Source organism: Octopus bimaculoides, chromosome 9 (assembly GCF_046866305.1).
Source record: "Octopus bimaculoides isolate indiv1 chromosome 9, ASM4686630v1, whole genome shotgun sequence".
In the NCBI taxonomy this organism is placed as follows: Eukaryota; Metazoa; Mollusca; class Cephalopoda; order Octopoda; family Octopodidae; genus Octopus; species Octopus bimaculoides.
Window position 1 is genome coordinate 69,309,203 of NC_142936.1, and position 21,061 is coordinate 69,330,263.

Genomic DNA, 21,061 nt, shown 5'->3' on the forward strand with positions numbered 1-21,061 from the left:
TTTTCATCCTTGCTTTCTTTCAAACGAATCTTTAGTGCCATTTCCAATTCCTTATCATATCAACCATTCCTTAGGTTAATGTCTCCAATGAAAAACTGTAGGATCTGCATGCACACTGAGAAACACACACATTTATATATATATATATATATATATATATATATATATATATATATATATATATATATGATTGACCGTTGACTGAACACTATTCAATTTTTTTTCTCCGTGTTTTTCTCCTTGTCTCCGTATTCTTTCTGTTGAAGAGCGTAGCTCGAAACGTCAAAGACTTTCCGTATTCCCGAGCGTCATACTAATATATATTTTTGTTATTTACACCACCTGTCCTCGTCTGTTGTTATTATTTGTATATTCTCCCATATATATATATATAGTCGACAGCTGAGGGCTAAAGTCGCTCAATATAGAAACATGTTGCAGTGTGCAAATGATTTCAAATTACATACCGGAATCTTATCGAGGACTAAGTCCTTGAGGTAAAGAGTGGATATAAAATGAATCCAGGTGAGCTGATATGAGATAATGACGCAAATAAACACACATGGGATTGATACATACATACATACATACATGTAAATATACATAGAGATGTATTGAGAGAAACAAAACTGAAAATATTCAGATGAACATTAAACAAAGGATCAACATAGGCACAAGCGTCGCAGGGTGGTAAGAAGCTTGCTTTCCAAGCACCTGGTTTTGGGGTCAGTCCCACTGCGTGGCATTTTGGGCAAGTGTCTTCTACTTTAGCCTCGGGCCGACCAAAACCTTGCGAATCTATTTGGCAGACGGAACCTGAAAGAAGCCCGTTATATATATAAGGAAACAAGGTTATTTTATTCTGCACGGGTAGAAATATTGGTAAAAGAAGTTGAAAAGCACTGGGATTCATTTAGATGTTTTATATAAAAATTTTTTTCAGGGACTTAAGAAATTTCACGAGTTTCTCTTATTTTCAAAAGTTAAGACAGAAAGACGTGGAACTTTCTATCTCAACTTTTGAAAATCAGAGAAATCTGTGAAATCGGTTAATTTTTTAACATTGTTTAAATAAAAAATCTCAACTAATCCCAGTCCATTTTCAACTTCTTTCTTCTCTCTCCCCTCCCCCTCTCTCCATTTGTGTGTATGTATGTGTATGTGTATATATGTGTGTGTTTGTGTGTGTATGTTTGTATCTATGTTCGTTCCCCATGATTGGTTGACAATCAATGTTTGTGTGTTTACGTTCTTGTAATTTACGGTTCGGCAAAAGATACCGATAGAATAAGTACTAGGCTTACTAAAAAAGGTAAACGATAAAAGCTAAAATATGTGTATAAGCAACTGATTTTTATATATCTATAGAACAAATTTACATAGAGTACAAAGAGCATAGAAAACTAATGAGGTAAGCTTGATGCTTGAGGTCCAAGAACTATTTCTGCGGGCTCGGAATTATGTAATAGTTGTAATGTTGGCAGATAGAGTGTGAAAAATTCAAGCATATGCAACTAGTAGTGGATGCAAAATAAACATTACTGTAAAGTGAGCGTCCGTCTTCAGTGTGGAGGTTTTGGCATCTAGCTATTCAGATCATAATTTGAGAGCATTTAAAGTTAGAATGAGTGAAGAGGAAGGCAAAGAAAAGTAGGTAGAAGGCGGATGTAAGTGGTTCAAGGGAGAGGGAAATGTTAAAGTAGAAGATGGGCAAGAAGAGATAGGATAGTCAGAGCAGGGAGGGGGGGCCGATGAGTGACCAAGGGATTGAGAGAAGATGAGGTGCTGAGTCGAGAGATGCGTCGAAAGGAGTTATATGAGTAGTATTTTGAAGGTTGTGTCGTTGTTGGGTGTGTTGACAACAGATGTTATTAGGCAGGGATAGTGGGAACAGTTCATATATTCTTATTGATTTTAAATTTTGGCACAAGGCCAGCAGGTTTCGGGAAGGGCCTAAGTCGAATAAATTGACCTCAATGTTCAACTGTTACTTACTTTATCGACCCTTAAAAGGATGAAATGCAAAGTCAAGCCGGTTGCATTTTAACTCAGCACATAAAATCAGACGGAATACCGCTAAGCATTTTGCGCGGCGCGCTAACCATTTTGCCACCGCCTTCAAATAATAATAATAATAATAATAATAATAATAATAATAATATTTTCAGACAGATCATGTAATCGAACACCGTCGGCCGGATGTCGTCATATTGAATAAGAGAGACAAATATTGTCAAATCATTAACGTAGTCATACCAAATAACATGACTGTGGCGAGTAAAGAGGTTGAAAAAATCACCAAGTACTCCGAATTGAAAGTGGAAATGGTAAGACTGTATGGAATGCGATAGGGTAATGTAAAAGTGATCGGAGCGTTGGGCTCAATTCCATTGAAACTTCAAATCTTTTTAAGGCAACTGGAAATTCCATGTAAGACTGACGTCTTGCAAAAGGCAGTCTTATTGGGCACAGCGCACATCTTCAGGAAAGTATTATCTGCCTGAGATCCTTGTTGTGACTTGACAGATGTCTAAAAACTCCGGTACATCTTTACCTGCACTGTCTTACGAAGGAATAATAATAATAATGATAATAATAATAATAATAATAATAATAATGATTATTATTATTATTATTATTATTATTATTATTATTATTATCATTATCATCATTATTATTATTATCATTATCCTTTCTATTAGGATCACTAAGGTCTGCAATTTTGGGGGTTGGGGCCTTAATCGAATACTTCGACCTCACTGTTACCTATTTTATCAACAGCTTCGTTCTGTTTGATTCAGTGTAACTTTTCTATATTTTCTGCGCACATTTCAATATTACAAAGCATAGGCACAAGGCCCGAAGTTTTGTGGGAGGGTGCCAGTCGATTAGATCGACCCCAGTACGCAACTGGTACTTAATTTATCGACCCCGAAAGGGTGAAAGGCAAAGTTGACCTCGGCAGAATTTGAACTCAGAACGTAACGGCAGACGAATTACCGCTAAGCATTTCGCCCGTCTTGCTAACGTTTCTAACAGCTAACCGCTTTAATGCAGCCAAAATATTACAATGACCTCCAAGCCAAAGTCATCACGATCCATCACTCAATCAGAAAAAAGCCCTGAAGGATATACTGAGACTGCACGTGCATTGAGTTATAACTTACTTCGGAAAGTTTCTTCACAGTTTTACCAGTTAATAAATTGAAAACTTTACTGAAACGACTATATACAAAAAATGGAAAGCTGTGTGTGGCTTTTTTTCTGTGTTATTAATTTTTTTTTTGGCTTATTGTGGGCCAAATAAAGTTATGTAGTCTTGTCAGTTGTAGTATTTTCTTTTACTATACTCCAAAAATTTAGAAATTTAGAAATATTTTCAAATATATCTGCCAAACTAGTGAGCCGTTTTTGACACGATAATATCTAGTTGAAGATCCATAAAAAATGCCTGGAGAAATTCAACTGTAATTACATTAAGCTATAATTACTTAGCGGAATGAAGCATGTGAATAAAGAAAGAAAAAACGTGGCGTTCTATATATTTATTCCAGTCTCCAAATATAAAATACACGTACATACAGATACACACACAGACACACACATGCGTGCATACACGCACGCAAACACACAAACATGTGTACGTACACATATACAATTCCACACACACTTAGATATATGTATATATGAGTGTGTGTGTAGGTATATGCATGTGAGTGTCTTATACATGGTTAAAAATGTTTTTGCATTTGTGCACGAATACATACAATTATGCGTGTGCAAATAGGACTGCATGAAGAAGCCATAATTGCTGCAGTGATTAATGCTTTACTTTAATCGAAACCATTCAAGCATAAACTGCAAGTAGTGTAATATGTTCCATATTAATTTGGATTTACATAATGCGTATATAATACACAATGTATATATATATATATATATATATATATATATATATATATATATATATATATATATATATATATATATATATATATATATATATATACATATATATATATATATATATACATATATATATATATATATATATATATATATATATATATATATATATATATATATATATATATATATATATGTATATATATATTTATGTATATATATGCATACACATATATACGTATGCATATATATATATATATATTAATATATGTAAATATGTAAATATATAAATATATATGTGTGTATATATATGTATATGTATATGCATACATATATACATATACATATATATATACATATGTGTGTGTGTGTGTTTGTGTCTGTATGTATTTATACAAATATGTGTGTAGCTATACAGACATATACGTATATATGTATGTATATAGAATATATATGTATATGTGCCTCATTGTGTATAACATGCATACATATACACACACGGGCATACACATATATGCATATATAAATATATATAAAATGCATATGTATATGTATATGTGTATATTCTTACATTGCTTTATGCCGAACGAATAAGAAAAGAGCGCTCTGTACATGTGGACGATAGGGTTTCCTTTTTAAAAGTGATGCTGTAAATTAGTATCTGACTTGTGTTTCACGTTATTGTGATCTTCAGGGGAAACTGTATAAGCAATGTGAATATGGATGTTTGTATATATACACTGCGTTTCAAATTATTAATGAAGTAACATTTTAAACATTTTATTTAAAAACTATTCATTAGAATTCGAGATTTTCCAAGAATGCTGTCAACAGTTGTATGCAGGTGTTGTGCAAACAACGTGAAGTTCTGTAAAACAACACATTTACTAATTTTACCAATACTACGGCCATTTACCAAATTTACGTAAACTGTCACTGTTTCAAGTTATTAGCGAGGTGTAAACAAGAAAATACCAATTTAATTGTTTCATGTATACACTAAAATGAGCTCATAGTTATAAACATGGAAGAAATAGCAATAAATAAATAAACAGCGTTCAAAATTAATAGGTGAGCTGGTTAGTAAGGGTTATATGAGCGTTTGTATGAAATAAGTTGGAAAAGGTGCTGGTCCATGGAACATGCTAATTTCTGGATCTCCGCTGATGTTATACCGCTACTATTAATTTTAACATTGGTACAGGACATGCGTTTAGGGAGGTGAGTTGTTGTTTTTATCAACTGCAGTACTTGACTGGTATTAATGGTATCGTTTACAGTGTGAACAAGGGCGATATCTGTTTGATTTACTCAGTTCGTCTCCCTCTTCCTTCTCTGTCGTTAGATACGCTTTACAATCTTTCATGTCAGCTGCGTTGCATACTAACTATCTTTTTTGATACTGTCGACATTTTTCGTCCTGTTCTCTCATTAACAAACATACATTTCCACATCCAGTTTTATAGTAAACAGTGAAGTACATATAAACTTAATTTGAAGCATACATCGCCCTGCTATAAAATGTGTCGCTATACTTTATTAAATAAAATATATAATTAGTTTTTTGTATAGGAAGGGCTTTCAAAATTTTAAATGCACTTCTGTTGAATATGATAATAACAATAATCATTATTCGAACTGCTCGGATTTGTGAATCTTGTATAAGAAAGAAGTTATTTATTTGTGCTAAAGGAAATTTTGACGTAGTGACGATGTATTTGTGAAATGTCAGAGAACATATAAATATCTAAATAGTTCGCTTAGGGAAAGATCAGGAATATAAGAATTTTATCATTCTTAAATTGCAGTGGTTTTCACATGAATAGATTGGAATCTACATTGAAGGATTTCACATATCGCACCCTAAAATCTGTGTCACTGTTATCAGCAGTAAATCGAATGAGCTTTAAAATTTTTTTTTCACCCTTGATCTTGTACGTGATAGTAGTACATTGAAACAATATATCAAAATAATAAACTACATTCTAAATAGGAGACTTCATGCAAGCAGTCGATCTGCAAAATACGAAAATCTTTCACTTATCTTTCACAAGAAATCTTGAGGAAATCTTGACAGATCTGGCATCCATGCCTTAAACACTATGTCAAGATGCACATCACCAAACATTTTTACAGCTGCACTACAATTGACACGCTGCCAGCCAGTGAAACTTGTTCGGCTCTTGTGAGTCTAATCTCAGAATTTATATGTATACAAAAACAGATCTAATAGGAGAGATAATAAAATGCAAAATTCACAATGTAACTCAGCTAACTCAGTAAAGCACTGAATATAAGGATGCTACTAAGATTACTGCGACTTTTCCTCGACTTTAATGTAGAAAATAAATTACGTCACAAAGAAACAAATTGTCATGGAATAATGTAAATGTAAGAATATATTTACATGCCTATATTTCATTCAACGCCGCTTCACGCGCCCCGATCTTACAGGTCTGTGAACGATTGAATCAGTACTCGTAGTAAAAAACAAAAGAAGTCTAAGGACTCACAAGCGCATGCGCCAGAAGATCAAATGACGTCATTCATAGCCCAATTATGTGTTTTCACACATTGTTTATGAGAAAATGTTCTCCCTGAAACTATTTTCGCAGCGGCTGAGTGTACATGAAAGTGTTAAATATAATTGTACGCGCGTACGGTAAATATAAATATCCGTCAAAGATCATTTTTGAAAATAAAAGTATCAAAAGACAACATCCATTCAGCAGCCTCGGACAAAATGGTTTACTGTGCCTAAGATACTGAATGTCTACAATATTCTTTTTTTATTCCCCAATGAATGTTATGAAATATTCCATATTACATATGGATTAGTTAATTCTATATGAGAATGCTTTGCTGTCTTGTCTTTAAAAGAATATTTTATTATAAAGACTATACAGTAGAGTTTGATAAAGAAAACGTGAAAAAGAATCGCTATTAAATTTTGTTGAATATTATTGCATTTCTACGCATTCAGATTCTAAAAGTTTTCAGAGTACGATAGTATACATAACAGTTAATAACCGAATAAATCCTGTAGTTTTTATATAAACGAAGAAGAAAAGTTATGTAACAAACCAAATAAGAGGCAATAACGTGTAATGTTTTTTTTCGCGCAAGTCTAGGGCATTCGTTCGTGATACGGCAATGGTTTCTACTACTACTACTACTACTACTACTACTACTACTACTACTATTATTATTATTATTACTATTATCATCATCATCATCATCATCATCATCAACATCAACATCATCAACATCATCAACATTATCAACATCATCATCATCACCGCTACCACCAGCCTAACAACTACCACCAATACCACTACCACCATCACCCCCAACTTCACTAACACCACCACAATCACTGTCACCACCGCCACGATCACCTTTCTCGCCATCACCACCAGTAGGATCATCATTACCATCACCACCATCACTACCATCATCATCATCTCTATCACCACCACCGCATATCCACCACCACAACCACCACCACCACCAGTAACAAAAACACGACGTTGATTGTCCCCGACCGCCCCCCCCCACGTCATAATTATCTTTAACATCATGTACGATACATTTTTATCGCTTGTATCAACACCTACATTTTCCGCTTTATCACAATCATCACAAACAGCACAACTACACACAAACAACACAACTACACACAAACAGCACAACTACACACAAACAGCACAACTACATACAAACAACACAACTACATACAAACAGCACAACTGCACACACAAACACACACACACACAATCAAGCATGTCGACCATGCCAACCAGTCTCCAAACAATGTAACATACTACAACCGCCACAACTGCTCAAAATCCACGCAATGACCACAAGAAAAAGCACTTAGCAGCACAATCGTGACAAACACCGCGCCTATTACATCCAACACAACCAGCAGGAAACGCTACGGCAAACAGCAGTTATTGTAAAGAGAAAACTTTTGTCACATAAATAAAACACTTGTGTAGGCCATGGCACATTTACAAACAGCGACTATCAGAGAAGCAATCATTATTTCACGATCAAACACAAGCCGGCACCACACCGTTCCCTTTTGCCCGCTCCATCAACATCGTTTATGACATTGTCGTCTAGTTGCAGTCGTCGTCGTCGCCGACGTTGTCGTTGTTGTGGCTGTCATCGTGCTTATCATCATTTTGGCCGTTGTCGTCGTCGTCGTCGTCGTCGTCGTCGTCGTCGTCGTCATCGTCACTATCATCATCATTCTTATCACTACCACCACCAACACCACAACTGCAACCACCACTATCATCCCCATTACTCCAACCACAACTACAACCACCCCCACCCCCACCCCACTGCAAACAGTGCCGCCGCCGACGCCGCCACCGCCGCCTCCATCGCCGCCACCGCCGCCGCCACCGCCGACACGTCGCCGCCACCACTTCCACTGCCGCCACCACCGCCACCGCCGCCACCACCACCACCACAGCTGTCACTACAGCAGCTGCCATATCCGCCGCCACCACCGCTGTCACCACACCCCACCGTTCAAGAACAACCAAAGCTACAACTGTATACTTGGTATCCTAAGAGCCACGGTAACTCTTTCAACTGCCAAATACATAGCGGAGTCAGTCAAACTTTTTTATTTCGTTGTTCCTTGCCATATTGTTCTAAACGAAATATCGTTGTTGTTATTACTGTTGCTGCTATTGTTATTAAATTACAGTTTTTTTTTCTGACCGAGCAGAGATATATGCTAAAAATGAACTAAATAAACAAGTAAATCCCTGAGGTTAATTACTCAGTGTCTCTACTCGTATACAAAACAATAGTTAAGTTTGATTTATTGTATTTAATACAGTGAATACAATTAGAAATATTTATGTGGTTAGAAAAAGACACTGTGTTTCCAGTGATTAATATTATTTTCATGACTTCGGAGACAACTTGGGGGACATAATTCACTCTTATTAGACGAATGGAGTCGGGATGATAATTTTCACTCACACACACAGCAGTATGTCACTCACTGTATTCTCCCAATTCTTAGAGGTTATGGTGGGTTTTGAGGGAGATCTGCCCGCTACTTCTAGCGTGTCGCGTGTCAACGAAGAAGCCTACTTTGTTGGCCCGAGTCGTTGAAAGCTGGTACAACAAATTTCCATTAGGAGGTCGTAATTACTTCAGCTGATCATACGTTTACTGTACGCAGGAATTATGATACAAAATAATAGTTTTAAATCTAATTTTAAAATCTATTTATATTCCTATACACATAGTATGCCCACCAATCATCAACCGAAAGGTGTTTCGTCACGTCACGCCAGAATCTCTATCCCTCATTAACTTTGCTAGATCCTCAATTTCATGTATTCTTTGACAATGAACTCGATGTAGCTGAGTACTCTTCGTTCTCTATTTATGGCGAGTAAGTTTCCAAAATATAATGCCTGTTGCTCAGCATTACAACAGTGACCAACAAAGCCTACACTACGTTGAGCAGTAATGCTAGAAATGAGCATCATGTGTCCCTAAAATATTGTCTTTACTCATTTGCTCACATTAAGATATGCTTTGAGTTCTCAAGAAACTTCTAATGTATATACCATCAAGTTGTTCTTGAAGTTCCTATCTCACCAAGTTGATCTTGAGCTCCATAATCCAATCTATGCTAAAATAAAATAGATATACAGTATATTAAGTAAATCGTTGAATAGAAACTGTTAAAGTACCAGGAAATTAATGTCCAGAGCTGCCAAAAATGCGTTATTTATGCAAATCGATCTATCCAGTGCAGCGAAATCCTTAGTAATATTAGGTTTGTAAGCTGTAGAACTGTGGTATTTAAACAGCATATTCGGTTACCGATGAAAACCAAAGTATTGTAACTACTCCGATCGATCCCCTTTGTATACAAATACAAGGTGTTTACCCCTGCCTGTTACATGTAGTGTTGGTTAAAATCTAATTCTATAGTTTTCTTTTTATTTATTTTCATGCTTAGTCTGAAAGAAAGAACTGCGTCCATGGTCTTTGCATGCCTTCCGACTCTGCTGATACCGTTATGTTACGTTTTAATTGCTGCTAGAAGTGAATGCTCGCCAAAAAAAAAATTAAAAGGAAAAGAAAAAGACATGAGCAGATCAAAGATTCCAGAGGGCCGATGTTCTGAGAGAAGAAGGAATAGTATCGTGGTTAGAGCAGCTAACGGAGACTGCATGTAACAAGGTTGTTGAGAGATATAGAAATAATTAAGCCGAGAACGCATGAGTGGTGTAGGCAGAAGACCAGCCGGCCCCAGGGAATAGGAATCAATATAATAACGCCAGAAAAATAAAAGACAACCCACATGTGGGCCAGAGGCTGGAATGTGTCTGTTGTTTATAACATACCAAACATGTGGGTGGAACTTCCTTGGATTCAGTCGCAGATGTCATGTGTGTAATAGCAGCATCGCCCCAGATCTGGACGCGGTACTTTACCGTGAGTCTTAGTAGAGCCCTATCTAATGTCAATATGTATTGGGAACTGAAATATATAATTTATTAATGGTATACAGCATGAAACTGAGGACCTATAAACCCCAGTTAAGGTGTCAGTAAATGTAACCCATTACCTACCAGTGATCTCATACGAGATCACTTAAAAATGACAAATTTCGTAATTATCTGTCAATATTTACACATATCTAACCTTTTTGCTATATCTACTAGGTATATTTCTCTGATATTTAAATGATGTTTGCTAATTTTTCACCCAATATGTCGCTTATTTCTATTTAAAATGTTATTTTGAAATGTTATTTTGATCATTCCAGCGTGTTTCTAAGGCTGTTTTATGCTAGAAATCAAAGTTTCATTAAAAAAATCCAGTTAATAGAATTATGGGATTTCTACTGATTGGACAGAAAATATAAAATCGATGTTTCCAGACTTCTGGAGGAAATGGGCAACAATATGCTGCGTAGTGCTAATATGTAAATGATAGAAATGTTCATCCCTGTTCTTTTATACTGTATGTAGTTTTACATATAGAGGAACTGTCTTTGGTAGTATTAGCTGCCGTGATTATGGACATCGCTACTACCACCACCACATTTACTACCAGTACTACGATTTCCATCATCATTATCATTATCAACATAATCACCGTCATCTTCACTGTCCTCTTCCTCCTCAATTCTTCCTCCCCTCCTACTCTTCCTTCTCCTTTTCTTCCTCATTTTCCTCCCCTCTTCCTCCTCTACTTCTCCCTCACTTTCTCTTCTCTCCTCCTCTCCTCCTCTCCCCCTCCTCTTCCTCCTCCAATCTCTTCCCTCTCCCTCCTTTTTCTCATCCTCTTCATCCTCCCTTCCCTTTTCTCATCATCATCATCATCATCATCATCATCATCATCATCATCATCACACTATCACTGCTACGTCGTCGTCATCGTCGCTGTTGTGGTCGTGGTCGTTGTCATCATCATCACAAAACCACCACATCAGCAATACCATCTACACGTCTACAAACACCACAGACAACAATATTACTACTACCCGTTGCTACACGATCTACTAGATATCGTAGTTAAATATCCCTCAGATGCCAACCCATTGACTTTTACAAAAAAAAAAAACGACGCATTGAATGGGCACGGGTGGAACTCCTATGAGAGATCTGTTCGACAAGATTGAGCTAGAATAACCAACAACAACTATATCACTACTACTACTACTACTACTACTACTACTACTACTACTACTACTACTACGTTACCTCGAATAAGAATTACTAATTTTATTACCAAAATTGCAATTTACCCGTTGGCTAATTAAGGAAATGTGCGTTCGAAGCAGTTTGACATTATATCTATTTACCAAATATTAATTATTATTATTATTATCATTATTATTATCATTATTATTATTATTATTATTATTATTATTATTATTATTATTATTATTATTATTATTATTATTATTATTATCATGTATGAATTATGTTCTGTGGTGCCATAAAAATATGGCCGTTGTTGTTTGGACAATGGAGCGTCAATATTTGTCTTCAAGCCAAATAGCATACAAGACTCTTCTAATTATGGGTCTACACAAATATACGTATATACGCACACACGTACTTATACACATGTACACAATCACACACATACGCACGCGCGCGCACACACACACACGTATGCATGTATACACACACACACATATATATATATATATGTACATATATGCATATATTTATAAGCATAAATATACAAGTATATAAATATATGCATACATATTCATATATATATATATATGCATATATATATATGCCTTTGTGTTATACACACACACACACACACATACACATATACGTATCTCTCTCTCTCTCTCTCTCTCTCTCTCTCTCTTCTCTCTCTCTCTCTCTCTCTCTCTCTCTCTCTATATATATATATATATATATATAGTGAGTTCAAAAAAGAAAAAAGAAAATAAAACAACAAAAAACAACAACGCGAGGACGTGATACAGATATTACACACATATACGTATATATATATATATATATATACATACACACATACATACATACATACATACACAACCAGACACATATATGTGTATGTATACACACACACATGGCACACACACACACACACACACACACACATATATACGGGCGGGTATGTGTGTGCGTGCGTGTGTGTGTGTGTGTGTAAGGACTTAAAAGGAAGAGTGAGAAAGCGAGAGATAGATAGATAGATAGAGAGAGAGAGAGAGAGAGAGAGAGAGAGAGAGAGAGAGAGAGAGAGAGATAGAGATAGAGAGAGAGAGAGAGAGAGAGAGAGAGAGAGAAAGTGTGAGAGAGAGAGAGAGAGACAGAGAGTGAAACAGGAGACCAGAGATTATAGTGAGGAGCGTACAACAATTAGTCATATCTGACGAATCGAACATACATTTTCCATTGTGGGTTTGTCACACAACACATTTTTGTTTTAATGATCGAAACACTATCAGGTATTAGTAATACTCAGCTAAAGCCTATTCACTTTGGACCGCCATTACTTTACTTAACTATTCATTGCTTTATTATGAATAAGCCTAGATGTTTCACTACCAATGACCCCTTTAATTTAAATGAGTTTTCCCACGGACTCCAGGATATTGAAATGTTTGTTAGCTTAACATGCTCACGGACTTGCAGTACTACCTTTGCGGACCACCAGGAGTCTGCCGACCACAGGTTGGGAACAATTGCTCTAACACCTTAATAATGAAGTACACAATTAGAATTTGTTGACGTGGTCATTTTTGGAATGCCTTTGATCCAAGTTATGCTCTATTAGGATTAAGGTGAAATTAAACAAACATAATGAGAATGAGATCCATACTTTAAAGCTGTTGCTTTTTTTTTTTTAGATTTTTATGTCATCATAGGAGGCGCAATGGTCCAGTGGTTAGGGCAGCGGACTCGCGGTCATAGGATCGCGGTTTCGATTCCCAGACCGGGCGTTGTGAGTGTTTATTGAGTGAAAACACCTAAAGCTCCACGAGGCTCCGGCAGGGGATGGTGGCGAACCCTGCTGTACTCTTTCACCACAACTTTCTCTCACTCTTACTTCCTGTTTCTGTTGTGCCTGTAATTCAAAGGGCCAGCCTTGTCACACTGTGTCACACTGAATATCCCCGAGAACTACGTTAAGGGTACACGTGTCTGTGGAGTGCTCAGCCACTTGCACGTTAATTTCACGAGCAGGTTGTTGTGTTGATCGGATCGACTGGAACCCTCGACGTCGTAAGCGACAGAGTGCCAACTTCTAAAAAAACATGTCATCATAGTTATTAACAGTTGCAGATGAAACATATCTAAAAGCAAACAAACAACCAAAAATAAGCTAAAATATTTACATCTCTATTAAGTTTCTACTAGCTTGATATCCTACCCCTTCAAGTGTTTTACTGTTGCATGTTTAATCTAGTATGTGACTGGATTGAAACTCGGAACTTTTATTTCTAAACTAAAAAGCAGTGCCACTATTATCTGTTAGTTAACTAACGCATTTACATTAATGGCTCACACTTAGATTAAGCTAAACCATGTACTAGAGTATTACTACTTGGTATATGATGGGTAACTTTGGAAATATACTTTTGCTGCTATAGGTAATAACAGAAAATACAACATACAGACAATACTCGCTATTTGTTATCAAATTTCTTGCTACTATAGAAAATAATGAAGTGTATACTAATTTTCAAAAGAAAAATATTTATTGCTTTAAAAATAAATTTAAACAAATTTCTCAGCGCAGAAGTGCCTGTGTGGTAAGAAGTTTGATTGCCAACCACATGGCTCCGGACTCAGTCTCACTGTGTGGTGTTTTGGTTTAGTGTTTTCTACTATAGACTCAAGCCGACCAAAACCTTGCGAGTGGATTTGGTTGGTGGAAACTGAAAGAAGCTCGTCGTATATATATGTGTGTGTGTGTGTGTGTGTGTGTGTGTGTGTGTGTGTGATTATTCCCCCACTGCCGCTTGACAACAGGTGTTGGTGTGTTATGTCTGCGTAACTTAGCTGTCCGGCAAATGTTACCGATAGAATGAGTACCAGGTTTAAAAACAATAAGTACTGGGGTCGATTTATTTTATTAAAACTTCTTGAAGGCAGTACCCCAGTATGGCCGCAGTCAAATGGCTGAAACAGATGAAAGATAATTGAAATATAATCCGTCGAAAACCTGTCTCTGAAAAATTTAATAAAAGAAAAATACTTTTGTTTCAGAAAATTAGGAGACACTCATTCTGTACCTTTGTTAACTCTCACTGCGGATCACATTTACTCTTTTTCTTCCTCTCACTCTATACAATGTGAAGCGTAGCTGGAGAAACCAACCAACCAACCAATAAGCATTTATATCGGCTGTTATTATATAGAGACATTTTATAGTTATGAAGTTACAAACTTTTCCTAGATTTTCTCCACGTTTTGTCAGTTTTAAACAGTACTTTCATTAATCATTGCATGCGAAATTTTTAATTAGCTGAGAAAGAATTCAAGGCTATGACATATTTTATTTAATTTTATTTAATGAATTACATTATAGTGTCGTTTGAATCTAAACTTGCTTAAACTTTTTTTCGTAGTCAATAACTATCATATATTGCTTGCAATGTATCCGCGACACCGGTCAATTTATACATTGAATGTATTAGAATATTAAAAAAAAGATTTTAGATTATGAGACTGACACGATGACCTTTACTCTGCAGAATTATATTAAAAGACAGGCATTATTGATTCATGCTAGACTCAGTAACTAAAGTTTTTGGTAGAATCGACTAATTTGGTTCTTGTGCCTATTTTATCGATCCCGAAGCAAGCACTGAAACCCTGATCCGACCTCTGATTTCAAGATGAGAACGTATTGCTTGTTTTTCCATCACACTCGAAGAACCATATTGATTTATTCAGTTACTAAGATAACAATATTGATCGATTTAAATATCAAATAAATGGCAATCTTGATTTACTGAGATATGATCAATATTTCTATTGCCGATGATAATGATGATACAGTACTGTTTATTATTATTATTGACCATTAATATTTTAGTTCCAATTTCAATTCGTTATAGTTATAAAATTGTACTTTTTCTTAGCGTTTCTACCAAATTTTGTCAGGGTAATCACTGATCGTTTCCATTCCTGAGGGGGAAAATCAAGCATGTAGAACATTTTCAATACAATACTTTTGTCTTAAAAAAATTTTCTTCAGAATTAAATAGGCAGACATCACCCACAAATTAGTATGGCTTGGTAACAAGTATCATACTTTCACTAGCTGTTTAGGTGCTTATATGATCGAAAGAAGACTCAACTCTCCCAACAGTACATTTGAAACGTGACAACTGGAGGGAGAGTATGCTGCACCAATACTCGGATGCTATTGATTTTCTGCTGAGTACACTGGACTGGAACAACGTGAAATGAAGAGCCCAGCTCAAGGACATAATGCACAACTCAGTCTAGGAATTGAAACTATAACATTATGACTGTGAGCCGCCGAACATCTTAACCATTAGGCCACTCGGCCATGCACCTTTGCATCTTCAGAATTATCTAATTTAAGTCTTTTAAAAGTTGTAGGAGACCAGAACAGGCTTTTAGCTCAAATCCTGAAGCAAAAGAATATTTAGTCTGTTGTTCCATCGTTTATTCCATACCTTTCGCTCGGAAAAGAATTGTAACTATACAACTATAATAATGTCCCTTATTAGATATCGTATTAAATGTTTCATTTTCAATAATAGTCACGGACCACTATAAAGACTGGACGGTATATAAATTTGTTAAACAGAATCCTTGTTGCAGTTATTTGTAAAGTGGCGAAAAGACCATATTAACGATTGACAAATGGTGTGATATTATTTCCGCCAAGAAACGGAATTCATTCACAGAGAAAACACATATCAAGAATTTTCCAAGCTTCCTTTAATGCTCAGCAATCAAACGTAATCATGTGCTTCGTATGCTCAGAAAGATTAAAAGATGTTACAATTTTTGATTAATTAGCAATTAGAAATCGTTCTATAAACATAATCTTAGATTTTGTAAAATGTCTCACAATGATCTCACTGAACACATCAAGATATACTTTACACTAAGGGTCAAATTACGGTGAAAGGGAGGAAAGATAAGTGTTGTAAAAAAAAGCAATGGTTTCGGATGTTTTGTCTAAATAAAAGTGTCTAACTTTTAAGGAAATCATGAGCGCCTTTGGTTAACGCCTAAATATGCGATTTTATTACGAAGAAAGGAAGATACACTGGAATGATAGAGCACTTTGATGACAGAGGTTCTTTATCGAGAACTGAAATGTCACTAGACCGACAATGCACTAAATAGTTTTGAGTAATTTTATATATTTCAAGAAAACAATGATCTAAAACCTAATGTAATAGTTATTTAGTAAGATAAATGAGACAACTGTACGAGATCAAAGCCAAGAAACTCAAGAAAGAGTAGCTTAGAAAGGATTATCAATAAACATACGGAGTTAAGGCGGCGAGCTGGGAGAATCGTTAGCATGCCGGGCAAAATGTTTGGGGCATTACGTTCTGAGTTCAAATTCTGCCAAGGTCGACTTTGCATTTCATCCCATTCGAGGTCGATAAAATAAGTACCAATCGAGCACTTGGGTTGATGTAATAAACTTGCTCTCTGCCTTAAGCTTACTGGCCTTGTGCTAAAATTTGAAACCAATAAATTTAAGGAGTAATAACTATATGCGTTTTGTTTCTCTTAGAAATATATCTCCAGGAAATTATTTTCAGTTGCGCTGAATGAAGATCAAAACGACCAGTTTCATAGTTAATGATCCACCACAACTCTTTTACTTTTTTTCTTCTAAAAATACCAAGCTGAAGACTATCTATTAGAATGTAGGACAACTCTGCATATGCAGAACTTATTTACATAATGATACTAGGTTGATGTGAAGACAATAAAGACTAAAGCACCAATACACTGCGTCATGAATAAATAAATGTACAGAGATATTTAAAGAACTTCAAAATACTTCAAAATATTTTCGAAAATATTTAAAGCAATTGCATCCTCGAGGAAGCAATATATTCAAACTATGGGTGAAATAGAATCACCTAGCACGTACTTATCTTAATGTTGACATTGTGAAATCATCTCATTGCAAGATATTAATAAAATTTCGGAAGTTCGTTGAATATTATTGAATATGTAAAGTTTTTTTTTTTTAAATCATTTTTGTGTCAATCTTCTTTCAACTAAATGATGCCAAAGGTATATAATCTGACAGGTTTAAACATTTTAGTAAACTGAAATCTTTTCTCAAAATTAAAAAAAAAAGGAATTTCAGTTCGTTTCATGTAATATTTTATTACATAACTTATTTTATGAAACTTTATATTCAGGTAAACACCGGTTATAATTGAAGTTCTGTGATCCTTCGAAGTATTAAATATTATTTTTGTATATATATATATTTTATTTTAGTCTAAAGCTATACAAAACCTTTTAATGATAATTCGAATTTATGGTTGATGTTTAAAATATACAGCAAAACACTAAGTCAACAAAGGTAGAATATGTTTTAAGTAGAAAATGTGTGTGTATGCGTGTGTGTGCATATGTGTATGTATGTATGTGTGTATGTATGCATGTATGTATGTATTATGGGAATATACTGTAAGCTTTGAATTATAGATTAGCTAATGCTAACCCGAGGTGTATCAAACCTATGTAAATTTTGGACGAATAAACATAAACGTTTCCATTAACCATTAGATTATTCGATCATCATTGAACACTTAAGCCTGGCTGAACTTCAAGGCATTGATCCGGGAGAAGTTGGTTATTTGAAGGCTTTGATTTGTTGGGAATGGAAATATAAAAGAAAAATTTGGAATTTGCTACATTCCTTTCATCTTTAAGTACTTTTTCGATAAGGCAAGTGAAACAATTGCATGTTTTATAATATAACTGAATCACCGAAACAATACAAAACGATCATTATAAGCATACATAGTGACAACATTATGCAATGATATACTATATATGTATGTACATACACACACACACACACACACACGCGCACCCATATATATATATGTATGTATGCGTGTATACACATGCACAAATTTGAATATTTATTTTAGTTATTTTTTAGGTATGGACAAATAACGAATTTTCTTATTTGAATATTGAATGAAGTGAATTACATTGGCAGATTCTCCATCAGTGTCCTCGATGAGAATTCAACTTTGCAATCAACCGAATACAGATTTGTGGAATTAATGCGTGAAAAGTTGAATACTCCACAGAAACATTTGCCAATATAGAAAATCTTAGGCCGAGTCAGTGTCACACAACATAATGCTGACTTCGTGAATTACAGGTACTTTCCAGAGAATGAGAGAGAGATAGATAGATAGAGAGAGAGAGAGAGAGAGAGATAGATAGATAGATAGAGAGAGAGAGAGAGAGAGAGAGAGAGAGAGAGAGAGAGAGAGAGAGAGAGAGGAGTCAGAGATATAGTGAATAGGAGAATTGATGTCTGTGCACGACAATTACCTTATTCGTTGATCTTGAAGGGGTAACAGATAAAGTTGGCACGATAAAATTTGAATGCAGAAACTTGAGAGCAGAAACGAATACCACAAAGCATTCAATACAGCTCTCTAACTACTCTACCAATTCGCTATCTTAAGAAGATTAATTGCTTATAGAATGTAAACGGAGTTTATTTATTTATGGACTGGACTTCAGGTTTCTATTTGGACCTAATTTCGTGCACTTATGATAAATATTATACTAGCCGTATGACGGCTAACTTTGGATGTATCCTTTTTGCTACCGTGGGTAATATAATGAAATATAACATACATACAATAATTGTAATTCAACTTTTATCAAATGTTTTGGTGTTTCTACAAAATGACAGAATGAATACTAATTCCAAAAGAAAAGTTTATACTGTCTTAAAATAAGATGAACAGAACAAATTTCTCGTTTGTATATTGGCAATAAAGATAGGTTATTATTTTTCGACATTTTACAAACATAATCACTAACTACTCAATTGAAAATCTATCTCTGCAAAATTTCATAAAAAAAAAAATCTGCACTTTTCAGTAAGTTATATGAATTGAAATAGATGAAGGCTGCCAAACTGGGTTAAGCCTCTCTCGCGCTCTCCCTCCTCTCCGTATATGTACACACACACACACACACACACACACACACACACACACACACACACACACACACACACACACACACAGACACACACACAGAGGAACACAAACAGTCACACACATGTATACACAGACATACACACACACTCACATACACACACATATATATACATGTGTATTTGTATGCCTGTGTGTGTTCGTGTGTGCGTGCATGTGTACGTGAGCGAGTGAGTGTGTGTGTGTGTGTGTGTGTGTATATATATATATATATGTGTGTGTGTGTGTGTGTGTGTGTGTGTATATGTGCGTGCAAAAGTAATTGCAAATTGACAACTCATTTCGGAACGAAAACAAAAAAAAAATATATGAGTGTACGAAAGAGAAATTTGAAATGAATTGTCAATGTGCAATCTAGGTTGTTTTTTAAGCAAAAATCTTATTTTCTACGATGATATTTTCGTGAATTAAATACATCATTCCGTTGAAAAACAAAATCAAAATTTCATAACAATATTGATGTTTAATAACCAATATTTAAGCATTTACTTATTCGTTTCACTTACTTAAGGAACGACGTACGTGCATTAATTCTGCACTCCTTACATTAATTATCTATCGCTATTTAACTCCCACGTCATCCTCAGTCTATTCGATACAAAGCGTAGCTGGAGAATCAACGTAACAATCAACCACCCAACCACCCAACCAGCATTAATCTCGGCTGTTATTAAATACAGATTATCATATAATATAATCTATCATGAAGTCGAATACATGACGTGACGAGTGATGGATATTTCTACATCTGTCGCAAGCGTCTTCTGCACTCCACTCGCTTCTTATGTGATATAAATCGCAATGTGATGTAAGACAGAGTGATTATGAAGGTTTGATAGATTTAGTTATGAATACATAGGACATTAGAGAATTGTAAAATATCATATTAGACGATAATTTAACTAAATGAAGATATAAACAATTGGCATCGCTGTTTATGATAGTTAATACATACCGAAGTAGTCCTCTGAGAGTTCTTATATTGTGTGTATTTCATATTCATATAATGGAAATATAGTCTAGTTCTCGATAATAATTACTTTGTATAGCCTGGTATTGTAAATTATTAGTTAATAATAATAATAATAATAATAATAATAATAATAATAATAATAATAGAAATAATAATAATAATAATGATGATGATGATGATGATGATGGTGATGATGATGATGATGATGACGATGATGATGATGAAGATGATGATGATGATGATGATGATTTCATTTATTTGCCACAAGGGCTAACGTTGAGGGGTACAATACAGAGACAGACATAAAATGTGGGGGTTTGCATATAATAATGAAATGATATATAAAAAAGAAAAGTATACACGGTATACACTGGAAAAGAAGAGGCATATACATATAATCCAAAGGTAAAAATAAATAA

General features: G+C 35.1%; 1 long non-coding RNA gene across 1 annotated transcript in view; it reads right to left on the bottom strand.

The window, feature by feature from the left end:
* The window catches only part of LOC106868049 (uncharacterized), a 40,137-nt gene extending 33,750 nt beyond the window's left edge, over window positions 1-6,387 (bottom strand). The window contains exon 1 of the long non-coding RNA XR_008264823.2: window positions 6,314-6,387. This is a non-coding gene — a long non-coding RNA (uncharacterized LOC106868049). The remainder of the gene's footprint in view (window positions 1-6,313) is intronic.
* Window positions 6,388-21,061: the final 14,674 nt, after the last annotated feature.